Here is a 19,946-nt window from a genome sequence, read left to right as displayed (position 1 = left end):
TTAGTAATACACTCGCTTATAATGTTGAGTCATAGCCGCAGCAAATTTGACTGCTTATGCTATCATGTATTTTGTTGTGCTATCTGTCGTTTTCTGTGCTTTTACTGCTTCTATTAATGTAAAGCTGCTTTGAAACAATTAAGTATTGTGAAAAGCGCTATATAAATAAAATTGAATTGAATTGAATTGAAATTGAATTGCTAGCTCTGTCCACATCACCCTGAAATACTGTAGGTCACCGGTGCCAATTAAGATATTCAAATCACATGAATCTACATTAAATCACAACTGAGAGATAGAAATGAATGGGAAACTACTTTAATAGCATACATGGGTGGGTTCTGAATTAACCCTTTCACACATACAGCTTTTTATATTTAACTGCCACAGTAATATTCAGTTCATGGGTCACTTGTGATCTGCACAGATCTAGTAAAAACAGTCCTTAAAATTTCTGAAGTTGTAACGTTACTGGGAATGATTCAGTTCCAGACAAACAGCGTGAACATGTGGATAGGACACGCTGATATATGTCAAAAAACAAAATCTCTGACACACAGATAATGAAAACATCAGAAACGTACATCTCATCGCTTACTTTCCCATCATGTTTTCAAACTACAAGGCTTTCCAGTGCCTCTTTTTGAAGGTCATTTTAGGCAAACAACATCACAAAGAATTAACAGCGTTCTTGTGCTGATGTGTTTGAAGGGTGGGAAAAAGGAAAGCGATGGAAAGCTGATGCATGAAGAGATGATTTGGTACATTAACTGGAAAGGGCAATGTACATTTTATACTACATTGAATGTGATGAATGTATAAAATGAATACACAGAAAACACATATTATGCACTGCATACAGTAAGAAACACACAGCTCGACAACAAATGATTCTGATGAGTTTGTTCTTTGGATCAAAAAGGCTTATCAGTTATCAGTCCTAACAGAATAAATGTTTTTTGGGGTATGCTACAGTATGTGTACACTATATGGCTTGCTAGACTTTCCCTATGCACAAACAAGAGGAGAATAGTGTGATTGCAAGTGATTTACTTATGCTGCGTTTACATCAACCACGTTTCAGGCGTCAAAATCGCATCTACCATGCCTAGTTTGTCGCTTGAACAGTTTGAATGCTTTCGCGCTTAGAGTGAAGTAGACGCGTGGAAAAAGCAAGCATTTGACGTGCGTCAGAAGCAGAATCCGCTTCTTGTGGAAGGGCAAGTGCTATGGTTGTCTGTTTGCAGGATGACTGATGTTGATTGTGCATTTATTGAAAGAGTTACCGGTTTGTATTTGGTAACCTTACTAAACGGGAAAAATAAACGCAGCGGGTCGATAAACGTCACGTGACTCAAAAGTGAAATGTGTATTTACAACTTACCAGGTTGCCCAATGTCCTCACTCCAAGTGAGGTACTTTTTATTCCTGTCTCAATAGAAATAAGAACTTGTGTCGTATAGCTCCGGGTGACTGCTCACGGACAATATCAAGTGTTCCTTTAGTGACTCCGGGCGGGGGGGCAGCCATAGCAGCAAGCAGGCTCCTGATTGGTTAACGCAGCGTGAAATTCCGCCAAAGTTCAAATTTTTCAACTCAGACGTCAGCCGCCAATTCGCGTCAAACACAAAATGCTCAAAAAGCACCATTCGCGCATACCGTGCCAGTCGCTCAATTCACGCAAACTAGGCACGCGAGTGAGGCGGAATCTTGTCTTCCGCGCCGCGAGACCTCCAGATGCGCGTCAACGCGTCTTCACATTGACTTAACATTGAAATCACTCGCGCTTCACGCCTCTACCGCGACTGGTGTCATCATCATCGGCGGTCACTCGAATCGAGTATGAATGTCCTCTCTTTTGGGTCTACTTGTGGTTCTTCAGATGGCTATAAAGGCCAATGCGGGATCTGCATACTTTGGTGCAGTGTGGGCAGGGGTAGGTAGTGAGTTTTGATGGTGGTTGAGCCGTTTCTTCTTTCTCCTTGCGAAGCTGTCGCTTTGTCTCTGCGGCACGACGAAGTTCTATTTCATGATGTGCTGCACCATCCTGCAAGGAATTTTTCCAGGTGCTTCTATCTAGTGCAATGTTTTCCCAGTTGCTCGATGTAATGTTGAATTTCTTCAGAATGGCCTTGATGTTGTCCTTAAAACGTTTCTTCGGCCCCCCTGTTGCTCGACTACCTTCCTTTAGCTGAGAGTACAAAATTTGTTTAGGAAGACGTGTATTGGGCATGTGAATGACATGGCCTGTCCATCGTAATTGGTCATGTTTGCTTCTTCCAGGATGCTGATGTTGATGCGCCTGTCCTCCCAACTGATCCTCAGAATCTTTCGCAGGGATCGTTGATGGTATTGTTCCATGGCTCTCAGGTGCCTGCTGTATGTGGTCCACGACTCTGCTCCATACAGCAGGGTGGGGAGGACAACAGCTCTGTAGACCAGGAGTTTTGTTTGGACAGATAGGTCTCTGTCTTCGAAAACTCTTTTTCTGAGCCTGGCATAGGCTCCGCTGGCACAACTCAGCCGGTGGTTAACCTCAGAGTCTATGTCAGCTTTAGTGGAAAGAAAGCTGCCGAGGTAAGGGAAGTGGTCCACGTTTTCAAGTGTGGTGTTATTCACTTTTATGGTTGGCTGGGTTGCTGACTGGTTGGGTGGAGGTTGATATAGGACCTGGGTCTTCTTGATGTTTAGTTTTAGGCCCAGGGCTCTGTACGCCTTGGCAAAAGCATTCAGAATGCCCTGAAGGTCTTCTGCGGAGTGTGCAGCAATGACGTTATCATCCGCGTACTGAAGCTCTGTAACGGTGGTGTGTATGATTTTACTCTTGGCCTTGAACCTATTAAGGTTAAAAAGTCTGCCGTCAGTTCTATACACGATTGGAATCCCCTGTGGCAGCTCCTCACCCATGAGGTGGAGTATGGCGGCAATAAAGATGGCAAACAGGGTGGGTGCAATAACACATCCCTGTTTAACTCCTGTTTCCACTGTGAAGGGCTCAGACTCAGAGCCACCATTGCTGAGTACTGTGACTGACATGCCATCATGTAGGAGTCTCAGTATTCTGATGTACTTGTCATGACAACCATACCTTGATAGTATACTCCACAGAGCGTGGCGGTCTACCATATCAAAAGCCTTTGTCAGGTCTATAAAGGCCATGTACAGGGGCTGCCTTTGTTCACGGCATTTTTCCTGTAGTTGCCGCGCTGTGAAAATCATGTCTGCTGTACCTCTGGATGGACGGAAGCCAGATTGTGATTCTGGGAGTATTTCCTCTGACAGTGGTAGTAGTCGGTTTGCAAGAACACGAGCAAGGACTTTACCTGTCGTTGACAGGAGTGAGATACCCCTGTAATTTCCGCATTCAGCCTTGTCACCCTTCTTGAATATAGTCACTATTAGAGCATTCCTGAGCTCTGAGGGAAGTTCTTCTTTTTCCCAGACTTTGAGTAGTAGGGCATGAATGTGATACAAGAGTTCTAGTCCACCCTCTAGACTGGTGTAAACTCAGCATTATATGCCTCCATTAGTGTTGCCACCTTTTTTTGTTGTGCTTACTGTAAAAAAAATCCTGTAATTATGCAGCTGGTTGCCAGTAACATACTGTAGAAAATAAAGACTGAAAATGTTTCATGTTCATTTAACTTTGATCAAACTGTTGCCAGTAAATAACATAAATGTAAAATCTACAGTAAGTTACTGGCAGCTAGTTGCCAGTAATACCCACACTGTAAAAAAAATTCTGTAGAAATTACAATGTTATTGCAGCTGGGTTGCCGGTAATTTATTGTAGATTTAAATTTATGTTATTTACTGGCAAGAGTTTGTTCAAAGTTAAATACATTTTAAATATTAACAAGTCTTTATCTTTACAGAATAAAACTATACAATAACAGCCTCATGCAAAGCATTCTGGGAACCAAAAAACATCATAAACCTTTTTCTGTTTTTTGCTTCAGATTTTGTTTCCCAGAATGTTTTGCTTGATGCTGTTATTTTAGTTTTACTCTGTAAAGACAAAGACTTGTAAATGTTTCATGTTCATTTAACTTTGAACAAAATGTTGCCAGTAAATAACATAAATTTAAATTTAGAGTAAATTACCGGCAACCCAGCTGCAATTTCTACAGACATTTTTACAGTGTAAGATTTTTTTTTTTTTTTTTTTGCAAAATTTGCAACTTCATTTTAGGCATAGCCAGACGTATTCAATAAAGCCCTTAGCAAAGTTTAACACAAATCACATAATGTAATTTATAAATGCCTATAAGATCTTCAGTCTTGATCATCTGTAACACAATAACATTACTCAAAGATCATTTGTAGGAAAAGAAATCAGCTTATTTCCTATAACTATTGAAATGGCTTTTTTTAATTTTTCTCTAACATTCAATAAAACAACAGTCATTTTTAAGAAATGCCCACGGTGAAAAGTTTAAGGCTTTTAACTCAGTTATGGTGATATAGTTTTATATGAATGCTGTCTGGAGTCTGTATAACTTTAATCCCTCAAGACTGAAGCTGGCTATCTCAATACATTAATGTAGTCTGGGAGCACTTTGGCAGACTAGGGACTCATTGATTTGGTTATATTCATTTTCATGTCAGGTTCTGTTCTTACAGATGCAATTAACATCTGGACTGGCCTTGCTATAAAGTGGCAAGTGCTATAGGAACACGTTAACAGCGTTACATTGGAAATATTATGGTTAAATGAAGCTGATATTGTATTTTCTAAGGGAACACTTTTATTGTCCTTAATGCTAAAAAAGGTGAAATTTCTGAAAAAGCCAGAGGATAGACATGTTTATGTTGATGATTAAATGCAATGCAGCGGTTAAAACAAACAATTAATCACTCAAGACAACCAATGCCCAGTAGGTTGCCCATTCGTTTATTACTAGTGAAATAATTTCAACTAGATTTCCCATTTGCCAAGAAACAACCTTACAGGTCTGTTGGTGCCATTCTGGGACATACGACTAATCTCATGTAAACGTTTTTGTCTATTGAGGGAAAACAGATCGCTTTATTTTATTATTACTTTTAATGAGCAGTATATTGGTTTTGCAATTAAACCGCTCTTAGTTTAACATCTCTTATGGGTTTCTTAGTAAAATAACCCCAGGTCAGGGGCAATGTGATTTACCAAGCAAAGTGTAAGTTTTCGAGGTGTTTCCGGTACGCTTTCCTCTTTTAGTAAAAAACAATAATCCACGCATAGTCGAAGGATAATTGCAATAGCCGTAAAGGATTTCTTCACTCGTGGGGACCATCATTATAACTTCAAAGTGTGTATTTAGAGCTGTATTCACAGAGAGGAAACACCATCAGGCTTTAATTGTAAGGCAGTAATTATACCTTTTACACAACCATGGGCTATCTGGAGAAGAGAGCGATGATAAACCAAGGTTCCTGATTAGTCTTTTTAAAATCAACTCTGCTCTTGTCAGACTAAGTAATGGTGAGACGTTTGCATACATTTGAAAGACCTTAATTACATTGATGTAGAGACACTTCATGATAGCCTGATTGTTCTGAAACCATCAGGGTTTGTTTCATCAAACTGTATGGTACACGTGGTAGATATACTGACTTCAGGTCATGTGTTATTTTAAATTCACGCCATATAAAATACATAAGATTACTGGTTACTGCCAGCTATAAAAGGCTGGGCTGTCATATATATACATATGGTACACAGAATATGGCAGAAATGTATTCACCCGATAACTGCATAGTGTTATGAAATAAATATAATTGCACAAAGTTAAAATTATACATTTAATACTAAGGGCCCTATTTTAACGAGCTAAGCGCATTGTCTAAATGGGCGTGTCCGATGACACTTTTGCTAATTTAACAATGGGAAAAATAGTTTGTGGGCCGAGCGCACAGTTGAAAGGGGTTGTACATATTCTCCTTATGTGTAATGGGTGTGTTTTGGGCGTAGCGTGCAATTAACCAATGAGAGTCTTATCTCTCATCCCCTCATTTGTCTAATCCCTATTTAGATGACGGACTTTGTCAACTGAAAAACTGAGTAAGAAGACCATCAGTTTAAGAATAATGTTAAAAAATGTGTTGTTTTCATTTTTATTGATTTTTTTTTTGGGGGGGGGATTAAAACCTTTAAAGCAACACCAAAGAGTTTTTTTTACCTTAAAATAACGTTTCCAAAAAAGTTTCAGTGGTTCATCCACTCAAAACAGGGTCAACGGCACGTTCACATTCGCTTTGCAGCCCTCTATCGGCCGAAACCGCACTAAAGAAGTTTCCAACCGTCGGGTAGTGGTCCTGTAGTTCGAGTGAAAACTACAAAAACTTGCTTTACGGCAGACCTACAATCCAATCAGAGCCAGCTATGCTGCAGTATTTACGACAGTGGTAATGAACAATTACGCTTTTAACCTGTAGGGGGAGCAAAGAGCAATAAGTATTTAGTGTTGCTTTCAAAGACATTTTCCTTCAGTCATAGAAGTACAAATAGCAGACTTTTAATTGCTGTAAATGTATTGATATCCTACATAATCATTGTAATCTCATAAAATAATTAGCAAATATGCAAGAAAAGGTTTGTACTCTAAAAATACAAACAGGAATAAAGAATTTACAAACGTGCGGAGAGCCGAAGCGTTTCAGCACTCGAACAGCGCTATTGGATTTTTACAAAGCATTACTTAAAGTGTTTCTCATCTCACCATATCCACAGAGTCATCATATACAATAAAGCATTTAAAAATAGATGCATTTGTTTAAAGCAAAGCATTTATTTACTTACCGGGCTACAGGTGAAGCAGCTCTTTACGCCTTCTAACGTCTCATAATCGGTCCTCATTTATGTCCAAGAGACTCAATGATAATCTTTTACATTCAATCCTTTAATCTTTCATATTTAAAAGCGTTTTTGTGCTGCTGCGCATTCATGTATGTGATAAGCAAACCTGCGTTGTCATGCTGTTTATAGGCACATAATTTACTGCGCTCTTTAAATAACAAAAAACATATTGCGCCATTGACTTTAGACTTTAGACCATGTTTTTGTTGGTCAATGGTGTATTTTAGTTGCCTCAAAATAGCAACGTGCCAACAATGCGCCTGAACACACCTCGTTTTCAGACCAGAACGCCCATGGGCGCAAAAGTGGGCACAATTGCTATTTAAACAACGTGGCGCTAAATGTGAAAATGATAATTGCGCAAGGGTTGAAACTAGCAAAAGACATTTGCGTCGCGCATTGCGCTGCATTGCACCGGGTGTATGATAGAGCCCAAAGTCTGACTTTACTTTACTATCTTTTATTTATATCACATCGCAAATTCTTTTGCAGCGACAATTCATTTAAATGCCATTGATTGTCAGTCATATTCATGCGCTCAGTAGACTGTGATTGGTTGCTCAACGCTACAAAAAAGCAACACAAACAGTCATGTAATGCTCTTATTGATTTTTCATCCATTTTTAAATTTCATTTTGATTGTGACAATCTTAACACATTTAGTTTAATTGAATTGGGGGGCATTTGGAATTATCCTCGTTGCATTTTTGCCCAAAGCCCTTGGTAATTCGACCCTAAGGCGTGAACAGACCATACGGCGTTAGATGCCTGCCAAATGGACCCAAATGCATATAAGGTACTTATTTCCTATTGACTGAGACAGTGCTTTCAAAGTATTGTAACGAGATTTTGGGGAGTTTGGGTGAAGGGAGACAGATTTATTTCTGAAGCACCACCATTAATTAAAAAACTGATAGATAATTCAACTTATTTTACCAGAAAGTCTTGTTGAAATACAAAGGAGATCATATATCCATACAGTATAAACATTTTGAAATTAAATTCACAATAAAACATAATATTTTAGAACAAAGTATCCTCACAACAAAAACTAAAGCTTCCAGCATTAGCAGTCTCTTTAAACTCACCAATACACACATTTTTTTGCAAATTATTCAAGGGTGCGTGGTAAGAAAATGCAGTTTTTCCCAATTCTGTAAAAACTCAAAGTACATTAAGAAGCAAACACTTAGAAGAGGTTAGCTAGTAAGTGCCTGAAGTAAGGCAAAATAAGGTTACAGTAACAAGCTGAAAGTTTATTGCTTTATTTTCTACTATGGTTAGTGATGTCCAACCCAAGATCTCATAAAGAATGCAATGATGACTATGGGATTTTGCATTTGTAATAAAACGTAATGAGGCATGGTACACTGAATCAAGGCTCTTTAAGATGGAGGAGAGTGCATGCATGTATATGTCATCACAGTTAGAAAGGTTGCTTCTACAAGTTTCTTTTTAACAATTAAAAACTTTTATAAAATAAATGAAAATATTCACTTTATGCTTTCTAATTAAATTAGCAATATGTACTTTATGTATTTATTGAATAAAAGTTTATCATCTATATAAGTGCCCAAGTACTTATAAAAAGTGACCCTTTTAAATAAACTTTATAAAAATTTTAATAAGTTCGATCCATCTTATGCTTTATAAAAAAAGCTTTTTATATAAAAAACAATATGACAATCGAAAATGGCTTCAGCAAAAATCAATCAGTAGATCACTTTAGTGTTTGAGGCAGACAATGTCAGGCGTAAGGAACACCAAAATGCCATATAAAGGCTTAAGTTAGTGCACAGACACTTTAGCCCATCACGTAAAAGTCATACACTGAGATGTCACTAGGAGAGCAGGAGAAGGCAACATCTGCTATCAAATGAAGGTCACCAGGAGGTTTGTCCTACACAAGTGATGTGTCTGCCGGCTGAACACAGCTGCAAACAAAGAGCCTCCAGACCACCAACCATAGATAGACATCAACAAAAAGAGCTCCATTATTTTGTTAAACTGTTTCTGAGCCAGTGAGCTTGCTTTTATGTTAACGACTAGGCTTAATGCTAAAATATATATTGAACCCTATTAAACATGGGTTCTGACATCTGGACCTAATCTGGGATTTTTTCTGCAGTGTATATATATATTTAAGCAATATCGCTCGAGTAGCAGTGTGATATAGCTCTATATCATCACAGCCGTGATGATATAGAGCTATATCACACGACTCCGAGAGCGATATTGCTTTTATACAACAGTTCGACGGCACACGTTTGAAAAACGAAAACTAGAAAACAACAACGGAGTAATTTTAAAAGCCTCTTTGTTTGAGAACTACTTCTTCCGCCACGGATTTGAGGGCGGCAGAATGACAGGTAAAACTTTCGGCTGCTTTGAAGCTCATAACAACTCAATGGACGGGAAAGCCGTTACTTTATATTACCGTTTCTTGGTCACAAAGTGTAATTTTAAGACTAGTTCAGTCGAGAATGTATATGTATTATATTTAAATCTGCAGTCGATTAGTAAAGATAGCGCCTGTTTGAACGTTTGCTTAGTGAGATTCGGTACGAATGAGAACCAAAGCATGAGCGGACATCAGTGTTCACTCGCCCCGCTGACCACCGCCCTCTCTGGGCTACATCTCTAAAAGAGATACCATGGCTCTCATGTTGGCCTTGTTTGTTTATGATCGTCAAAATGAGATCAAATCAGCAGTATTTGGTGTCATGATCAAACTATTACTTGTTTTTTATTCATATTTAGTGTCTTTTGTGTTGTTATTGTTTTGGCGCGAGGTAAAAGTTAATAAAACTTGTATAACGTTACTATTGCTTTCTCATTTATTCTTAACGCGATATGAGCACTCGATTATTATTATTAAACTTTGTTCTTGTCAGTACTATATAAAACTGTTTTTTATAAGTGTCAGAGAGATGTTTTTGCATGCTGCTTATTAATATACCAGTGGCCATATCTCATAACATGTTTTAATAGTCACGTCACGATAAAGTAAATAATCAATGTCCACATTTAAAAGCTGCGGGGCTTACCTGCAGTTCCACTGTGTTTTCGCGTTCTGATGAGATATAGCTCCAGAAAAAAACGAGTGTTTATATTCCTCTTTCCAAGTGTTAATCGTCCACACGATGTGACAAGACATTTCTCCCATTAACTTTAACGTAACATCCAATAATAACTTCCGATTGGGATTCACAGACTGATTTATGAGCTAGTAAACTAATGAGATACACGGAGAGTGATTCAAAACAGCGCGTCTGTGTTTTTCCATTCAGAGATGAGCCTGCTTAGGACCTCCATTCACTAGGTGGCGGAATGATACGAAAGGTGAAGCGGTTACAGTGCCGATATTAGCACAATATCGCATAGCTCTTAGCCAATCAGATTCGAGAACCAGAAAGAACTGTTGTATAAATATATATATATATATATATATATATATATATATATATATATATATATATATATATATATATATATATATATATATATATATATATATGAAGAGTTTGGTTCCAAAACGAGATAAACGCCATTTTTGAAAAAAATGAGTTACTGCCAAAATCAGTATTATATCAGGTCAGTAGTTAAAAGTAAATTCTTAATTTTACGCAAAATCCAATATCCGCCGTGTAATTCTGTCATCTTTTCTCCCTTTTTTCCCAAAATGCGATAAACACCACTGCTCCTTTTTTACAGAACGCAATAAATCCATTTCTGATATTACAGCCCACCAGTCACGCAATGTAAACAAACAATGGCGGACGCGCTGAGTCCACGGAGTCCTAGTTTTCCTCATCTACTTTGTACTTCGTGATCAACAAACAAAACAAAATAATACTTTAATTGCATCGCTAAACCTGTGATGGTTTTCTGTGATGGGAAAGAAACGTAAGCCATCAGCATCTAATAATTTCCCTGAGAGGCACTCGGGAGATGGATGCTTGTTCTCCCGACAGCAAGCTTCTCATGCTAACACATTGACCCCAGAGGATCTTATGAAAAACTTTACATTATTTTACTCAAAGTCAACGAAAATCGAGCAGGACCAAAAACATTTTACAGCTGATCGGTGTGAAAAACGTTAAGCGAGGACGTCAAGTAACCGCAATGACAGTGATCTTAATATGACAAAGTAAGTGTTTTGATTAATAACATTAATGTTTATATTTTTAATTAGTGTGTACAACTAGTCAACTAAATGAATATAACATGGCAAAGATGAATGCACATTTATAAAGGCTATTGATTCAATAGATTTATAGCATTTTGAATAAAAACTTGTCATGGATTTATTGCATTTTGTGGAAAAAATTATCCGTTTTTATAATAAATCTTTGAAAATCAACTTATGGATTTGAATTTTTTATGTTTTTATAACCTAAAGATGCTGTGTGAAAGTTTGTAACAGAAAATAGTTGTTTTCATCTTGTCACTTTCTTGGTATAGAAAACACGTTTTTACCAAAATTTGTCAAAATGGATTTATTGCGTTTTGGAACCAAACTCTTCATATATATATATATGCAGTGGCGGCGCAAATTCAAAATAAGTGTTCGGAGTGTCATGTGTGTTCCTTGTATTTTCAAAATGTGTGTTTGTTGTGTCACGTGAGCCATGTGCATCACTTGTTTTGTCAAAATAAGAGCATGCTGCACACGCGTCAAAAGCGTTTTTTCCAACCCCCGGCTATTATATTACATCGCCCTGCAACAACATACGCGAATGAACCATAGAAACCAGCATGGTCATATTAATATAGAGATAGGAAAATGGTAAACATTTTCAACATTTACAAAGCAGCGTTTGTATTATCTATTCACAAATTCTCTACCTTAATTTCTCCCGCAGATCGTCTTTCATCTTTTAATTCTTCATTTGTTTTGTTGTTGTGGCTGGCAGCGAGAGCTACTTGGCGCTTCTGTGACATGACGCCAAAGGTTTGGGGATATCAAGTTACGTTGCGCAAGTTATGTTGCCACGAAGGCCTACATAATTTAACCTTATCAAAGAACCTAATAAAATATGAAAATATATATTCCCAAATATTTAATATATGCTACAGGGAATTAGACGCAACATACATGTTTTTATATTTTGTTTTTAATGACCCGCCCCAACCCGCCCGGCAATGAAGTTACAATTTCTTTACCCACCCCAACCCGCCAGAGGGGCCAGCGGGTTACGAGATGACCCGCACATCACTAATATGTACATATATAAATATACTGCAGAGAAAATCCCAGATTAGGTCCAGATGGCAGGACCCATGTTCAATAGGGAAGCTGCAAACCTTTAATGACAATGTGTTCCTGTAGCTTAACTGGGTGTTATGGTAGCAGAGCAGAGCAAAAGGTCAAGAATTGGATCCCAAGGGAACACTTAAACAGATAAAACGTATAGCTTATAATGAGACTGTCCTTCAAAAATAACGACCTCATAGCTCGTTTGTGCATGCACCATATTACGACGTCAAGGTACGTGTAAGCGATTAGTGTCCTCTAGCGGCCAGCAGAGGTTACGTTTGAATGTTTTTGCCCTATACATTCGATTAGACGCATTTCATTTTCTGCATTTGTAAATGTACAAATAGTTTCATAAACATTTATGGTTTAAAGATATTTTGGAGTATCTAACTCCACCATCCAACGATTTCTTAACCATATAAAACAAAACACACAAGTAAAAGTACAGTCATTTGTTTATTGCATAAATTCACTAAAAAAAAACAACAGTGTAAATGTGTTATAAGCAATTTGCGTTTCAAACCATGTAAACTGAAGCCATACAATCACTTTATATGAAAAAAATCCATAAGTGCAACGAACAGTTAGATCTCATTCAAACATAAACCGAAGCTTGACGCAATTGTCATTAGCCATTCATTGATGCAATTGGTCACGAGACACACGAGGGCCAGTGCTGTTTTACAATCAAAGATGATGTATCATCGCCTCTTCTGGCGGCAATTTTTGAACAAGTGTACACCGGATCTGATATTTACAGTGTCATCACTTCTCACTTCTTTATATATCACACCGTTTTTAAACAAAAAATATGAATGATTTTTTCTTGAATTTAGTGTTTAGGAAAATTTTCAAGATTTTTTGCTTATCCCATTGGCAGATTTCTTTGCTTGTTTTATGCACAAAATAACTTCAATTTGATATTTTTGGTCTAAAAACTAGACTTATTTTCTTGGGTCATTTTATTCATAAAGAAAAAGCATCTTCATTTAAGAATTTTTACTGAAAACAAGACAAAAATACTAAGATTTTTTTTATTGAAAATCATTTTTTGCAGTGTTGGGGTAATTTTGGTTCGTAATTCTTGATAAGCAAAATTACCTTAAAAAATAAGTCGAGTTTTAGACAAACATGTATCAATCAAATTTATGTTAATTGAATTTGTGCTTAAAACGAGTTAAAAAATCTGCCAATGGGGTAAGAAAATCTTTTCTTGAATTAAGTGTTTATTGGCAGATTTTTTTAAAGTACAAATTCTCTTAAATTTTATGTTTGTTTGTTTTTTGTCTAAAAACTAGAAATATTTTGCTCATCAATAAATAAATAAATATATCTTGATTTAATAATTTTTCGATATTTGTACTGAAAACAAGACAGGCAGTGTAAATGTAAGGGCCCAATTTATTTGTTTGATGTATATGTGACCCACATGTGGTCTTTAAATATTGGGTTTAAAAAGAGTGCTGATGACATCAACTGTCTGTTTTATTGTTGATGGTATTTTGTTTTTGTTCATTTCTTGGTCACAAGTAAAAATCATTTTTACCAAGAGCTTATGTCAAGGATTTGTTGGGTAAGTGAGTGATAGATTTTTAAGGTTTTGTAAGAGGATTTATTTATCTATTGTCATGGCACTCAGCTTTTACCAATAAGATTTTTGCTTGCAATCATCCGTCTGTCCTTCAGCATTGACCTCTTCAGGTGACTGAATTCTGTTGTGTTTTCCTGAAAGTGAAAAGAACTTCAAAAGAGCTTTCACATAAAAGTAATGGTCAATCATGGTTCCTACACTGATAGAATGGTCTGTGGTAAACTGGTAAAATGGTAAGTCATGGTTTCTAAACTGTCACTGTAAATACTCACAAGAGCATATTTTAAGACTAAAATCAAGGCTTAAACATCAGAGAGTGTTTTTATAGAAAAACAGTAAAAGCCTAAATGAGCTCCTGCAGCACCTCTGAGAAATCAAAAAGGCTAATTTTCAAATTAACACCGAGTGATTTTGGGAAAGAGGAAGGGCCAGTGTAAGAAGAAGTGTGTATTGTGAGAGGATCAGCTGATTTCCATATTAATTGAAGTAGATCTGTGCGCGCGTGCGTGTGTGTGTGTGTAAGAGATGAGGTAAGGAGCTCTTGGCTGTGCCGTTATATTATCCTGAGCTCTGCTCGTCTCTAATGGCTGAAGTAACTAAACTCGCCATGACTAATAAGACACAGGAGGATGGAGAAGAGCTGCAGCTCGTCCTCTGAACACTGAACCATCAGTTACACAAAGGGAAAACAAAGCAATTAGTGAGACCACAAAAGAAAAAAAACACGAATTACCTTACACTACTTATAAAAACAACCTTACATGTTAGTTGTGCTCCTAAAGTTGACAATCCTAAATAAAATCAGCTTCTGACATCCATATGGAGAAGCCTTGGTTTAATCTGTATTACTATAATAACTGGAAAACGATTGGTTATGGCATATTTTACGTACAAGTTACAATGCTGATAAAGATCACAATATAAAGCTTTCAGATGTTTATAAGAAGACTGTGCATTTGTCACTTTACTTTAAGCAATAAAAACCCTTCATAAGAGTAGCAAACATCTTGCAATGTCGCCAAACAATGATCAAAAGCTGTCACCGGGGCAATTCATAGGCACAAAGTTCTACTCTTTGAAAGCATGCTGCCTATAAGGCATTATGTCTGCATTATAATTTGTTAAAGATCCAATAAGATGCCAATTTTGAGCGTCCTATCATTGTTTATAAGTCCTGGAAAACAGGTTTAAATGCATGCAAGGTAAAAAAAAAACTGTAATTATCTCAAAATATAAATTTAAAATTACCCCATTTCTCAGAGATCCCCAAACGATTCGTGTGAAGCCGTTCAACGACTCAGTCTGCCTAAACCCCACCTTTCAGTAGCCTACTCTGCTCTTATTGGTCAACTGACAGAGTCTCCGCACAGACCACAGATCAGTGGCACAGACCAACAATAGTGCAACATGTACTGACCTTGTGCTAACATGATTTACTGAGAAGACATTATCGACATCATTACATATTCATCATTAATCCAAGCAATAAAAACAACGATAGAAACTAACATTTTACACTCATTTAAGCATTTATGTAAGCTAACCGGGTCATAGCAAAACTGTAAGTGCAACATGCGCTAACCGCTTGCTAACGTGACTCTCTGACAGCATATTAAGAGTTTAAACAACGACATCATTCATCATTAATCCAAGCAATAAAAACGACGATAGAAACTAAAATTTTACACTCATTTAAGCATTTATGTAAGCTAACCGGGTCATAGCAAAACTGTAAGTGCAACATGCGCTAACCGCTTGCTAACGTGACTCTCTGACAGCATATTAAGAGTTTAAACAACGACATCATTCATCATTAATCCAAGCAATAAAAACGACGATAGAAACTAACAATTTACCCTCATTTAAGCAAGTATGTAGCTATAATCATACTTACAGGTTGTGGTTAGGAGACGCTTGTTGTTCCAAAAAGAGTGGGTACTGAACCATCTTTCTTTGCCAAACGTCTAGTAAATCCCTTCATGAAAAAGTAATTTTAACCACTGATTCTTCACAGCCAAACGTCTAGTAAATCCCTCCGTAAAAAAGTAATTTTAACCACAGATTCTTCACACCTAAATGTTTAGTATATCCCTCCTTGAAAAAGTAATTTTAACCACAGATTCTTCATATATCTTCATCCTTTGATAGTGAAAACAACACAAACTGAAAACACAGCATGATATGATGTTTAAACACTAACTAGCTGTGGGCAGGTCATAGTTTTTGTTTCTCCCCTGGGCAAGGCTGTAGGCGGAGATTATAACCCAAAGTGTTGATATTACGTGGATAAAGTCCGCCAGGAGATTCAATCCATATGACGACCTATTTTAGCGATTCAGAGTCAACTCCCTACTTTAGAAGCCAATAACTTTATTAATCGTGCACTTTTTGGTTCAACTACTTTGCACATTGTTTATATTAAAGCAACACCAAAGATTTTTTTGTACCTTAAAATAACTTTTCCAAAAAAGTTCAGTCGTTCATCCATTCGAAACAGGGTGAACAGCACTTTCACATTCGCTTTGCAGCACGCTATCGGCCAAAACCGCACTAAAGAAGTTTCCAATTGTCGGGTCGCGGTCCTGTAGTTCGATTGAAAACTACAAAAACTTGCTTTACTGCATTTTACAATCCAATCAGAGCAAGCTTTGCTGCAGTAGGCTAAATTATTTACGCAGTGGTAATGGACAATTCCGCTTCCAACCTGTAGGGGGAGCAAAGAGCAAAAACTCTTTAGTGTTGCTTTAATGGACAGCTACACAACACACTGCAAAACAGGACATTTTCGTGGCTCTTTAAGAATAATGCATTTTAAATGCAATCTTTATTGAAAGTGTTACAAAAATACTATACCTGTATGTTTTGAATGTGCAACCCACAGGTCAAACACGTCTACAGCAGCTAAACTACAAAACACCTGCAATATGTGGATTCATAACAGAGCTTGGGTTTATCTCTCTGTTTTTTTGCATGTGATCGTACATGTCAGTGCTATCAAGACCTCATCATTGAACTCACTTGTATTGAAACTCCCATCAGCCCTTGCAGCTGCTGACTCAGTGCCCCTGCTTGTCTCTGAATGCGTGCGATGCTTCAAAAGTCCCTCCATGCCTGTGTGATTAAATCCAGAATAAATTTACCTCAGGGCAGAGATGCACAAGGAATCCCAATCTGAAAAGCAAAATTGTTTGATAGGCATTGGGGTTATGTTCAGCTTTTGGTATGCGCTATTCTTTTGAAATAAGAATCTTTCGTTTTTCTATGACATGCGGAGATACGGTTGTGTTATGAGTGATTTTTTTTAAGCGAAACATAACTTTGATAACATTTCAAAAGGAAGAGATTCTTCAAGAGATTCACATACTGAGCCTCAATAACAATCTCTAAAACTTAGATTTTTAATGTGTAGATGTGTCTGATTGATAAACTATCAGCTACTTCAAAATACCAACAAGGACCATGTAATCAGTTCAAAGCCACTATGTTACTTTTTAGGTTTGCATTAAGGAAACCCACCACACCAAAGACTTGAATTCTTGACACATCGAAAGAGATCCATAATCTTTTATTCATTAGCCTCCACAACACAAGAATACAGTATATGTGACCCAAGATAAATGGCACAGCTTTCTGCATATACATCATTTGTATTAATGTTAATTCATAATTTGTCCTAATGATGGGTTTCACATTAACCATATAAAAAACCTAAAAACTTTTGAAGAAACACATCATAATACATATTTGACCCCATACGACAGCCCATTCTCAAGAATCTATACAAAGATTAATTCCAGTTGACGGATTTTCTCTCATTTATGACAATGTCATTTAAGCCATTCAAATAAGTGAGGCGGCTGCTTGAGAAATCGGTCTCACACAAGACAGAGATCACATCAGCCTTCAAAGTCGCGCCAATGTCACAGTCTCCACATTACTCCTCTGAGCTGCCCAATCTGTCAAAATCATTTGTTTTTAGACTATGGTTTGAGTTTACCTGACGTGATAGCACCACACCTGCAAACAACTGCATTTCAAAATGTATTGCGCTTGGAGCTACAACCTAGTGGTTAATAGACACTGAGCTGTGGCTCCAGATCTGGGTTCTAGTCTAACTTAACTTATTATCTTTCTACTTATATAGAGGATCAATCAGCAGTAGCCAGAAATCAAAGCATTAATCAAATGCCCTTGACATGAAGTCATTATGGATGTGTCTTACTTGAATCTCGGCACATAACCCAATCATTGTCAAAGCTGATTATATTTACAGAAGTGAAAACCAGATGGCAGACAGACACATTTTTTCATTTTCCTTCCAGAAATCAAGACTTTAAGGCCGTCTTCTGAGAGTTATAGCAATAAGAAATCATTTCAAATGAGGAAAGAACTGAAATCGTTTTTCTTAATAAACTCTTGATCTATTTTACATAAACTATACCTTTAAGCCAATGGGCAACTAAAGCTTCAGAAGACTTTAATTGAATTCAGTTCAATTCAAATTTATTTATATACTGCTTTTGTACAGTTTTGCATTGTTTCAAGGCAGCTTTATGCAGAAAACAGGGAAATTATTAAATATATAGAACTTTTATTAGTGCTTGAAGTGGGCCTCTATTCACCGGTATGCAGTACCGAAACTTCTCTATTTTAATCTTTAGCGCACTTTTCATATGTTGCTGGTACTGTGCCTCTCCAAGTTAAAGCATCAGTGAAAGGGTGATTAAAGATGCAATTTGTATTTATGCGCCGCTAGATGGCGCCAGATCAAACAATAACAATGATGTTGTTTAATGACGCTCTAAAGCAGTGTGGAATTATGGGATTTGTAGTCTTTAACTCAACCGCTGATGGCCATCAATCAGATGAGAACGAGAAATCACGTTGATGGATAAGGTAATCAAGTCTTATAAATGTTGCGTTTGATGACATCGTTTATTTCATTATGTAAGCTTATATGTGATGTTCAAAACAAAATTGTTAGTCAAAGATATTACAGTATTAGTCCAAATTCGATGGTTAACACAGCAAAGAATTAAGTTTTCAACTTACAATCTACAATGATTTTTCACATAATGTATTGACAGTACAAATCTTATTGTGAAGTGTCTTAAAATGACCATTTATATTGCTGTACAATACCTTTTGATGTGCATATCGTCCGCGGGAAGACGCACTGATTACAATCAACACACTAATGTTGTGATCAATATAATAGCATACGTCTTTTGAAGGGTTACAAATCAAAACGACTCACCCATCGCGTAAAACACAAGCAGGATCAGAATCTCGGTCTAGTTAAATGTTGTCGTGAAGCTCTCTCCATCCAGATAATGCAACAACAAATTGATCCTCCCTCGTTTTGTTCCAAACTCTTCTTGGGTCGTTTGGTCGGCCCGTACGCTTACAGGAGCTGACACAACAAGCGGCAGACGGTAAAGAGTTATCCATAAGTTCATAAGCAAGCGCGCCGCGTAGCCCGACAGGCGCTAACGCATAGTTCTGCATTTGTCCACAACAATGGCTGCGTCCGAAAACTCAAGGCAGTGAGGACTTGTTGCCTCGCTGCCTCATGAGGAAATAACTTGAAATGAAGGCAGCTCAGAGAAAGGCTTTCCGACGCACTTCAAAGGCAGCGTGTTTGAAATATAAACAGAGAGCGCCTTTGTTATAACTAATCATATATTTGAAAACTACAATACTAATTTCTCGCTAGAAATGCAATTAAAATGTGTAAAAAGTGAAAATATACGTTTATTTACACTAAATTTGTGCTCCAGTCGCTTCCTTGGCCGCTATTTTATTTTTTCGAACTCGACCACTATTGTCATGTGGTTTTTACGTCAGTAAAGGCGGTGACAACGGGTCACATGGATATTAACGTCATTGACAGGAGACTACACTGCCCCGTAACAATGTATTGAATGGAAATTTTCTCACGATTTACAAGTAGTTGAAAACATTACAGATATTGATAGTAATCAGCTGGACAAAATATATAACACTGGCCTAGCGGTTTTTGGACATTTTACTTCAAATATCTTACAAATTGCACCTTTAATAGTAATGACATCACACTACAGGGACGGGGCACTAAATGAATTATTTGACTTATCTATCATCTCGACATATCACACGAATAATAGCCATCTACAGTGGCGGTCGGTGACTTCTCTTCCGAAGGGTGCAAATTCAATATGTGTTTGGAGCACTGATCTATATAAATGACTGGATTGCGCATATAACGCTTAGGTTAC

The sequence above is a fragment of the Misgurnus anguillicaudatus genome, chromosome 16, assembly GCF_027580225.2.
Source record: "Misgurnus anguillicaudatus chromosome 16, ASM2758022v2, whole genome shotgun sequence".
NCBI classification, from domain to species: Eukaryota; Metazoa; Chordata; class Actinopteri; order Cypriniformes; family Cobitidae; genus Misgurnus; species Misgurnus anguillicaudatus.
Note: the sequence above shows the minus strand (reverse complement) of the source record.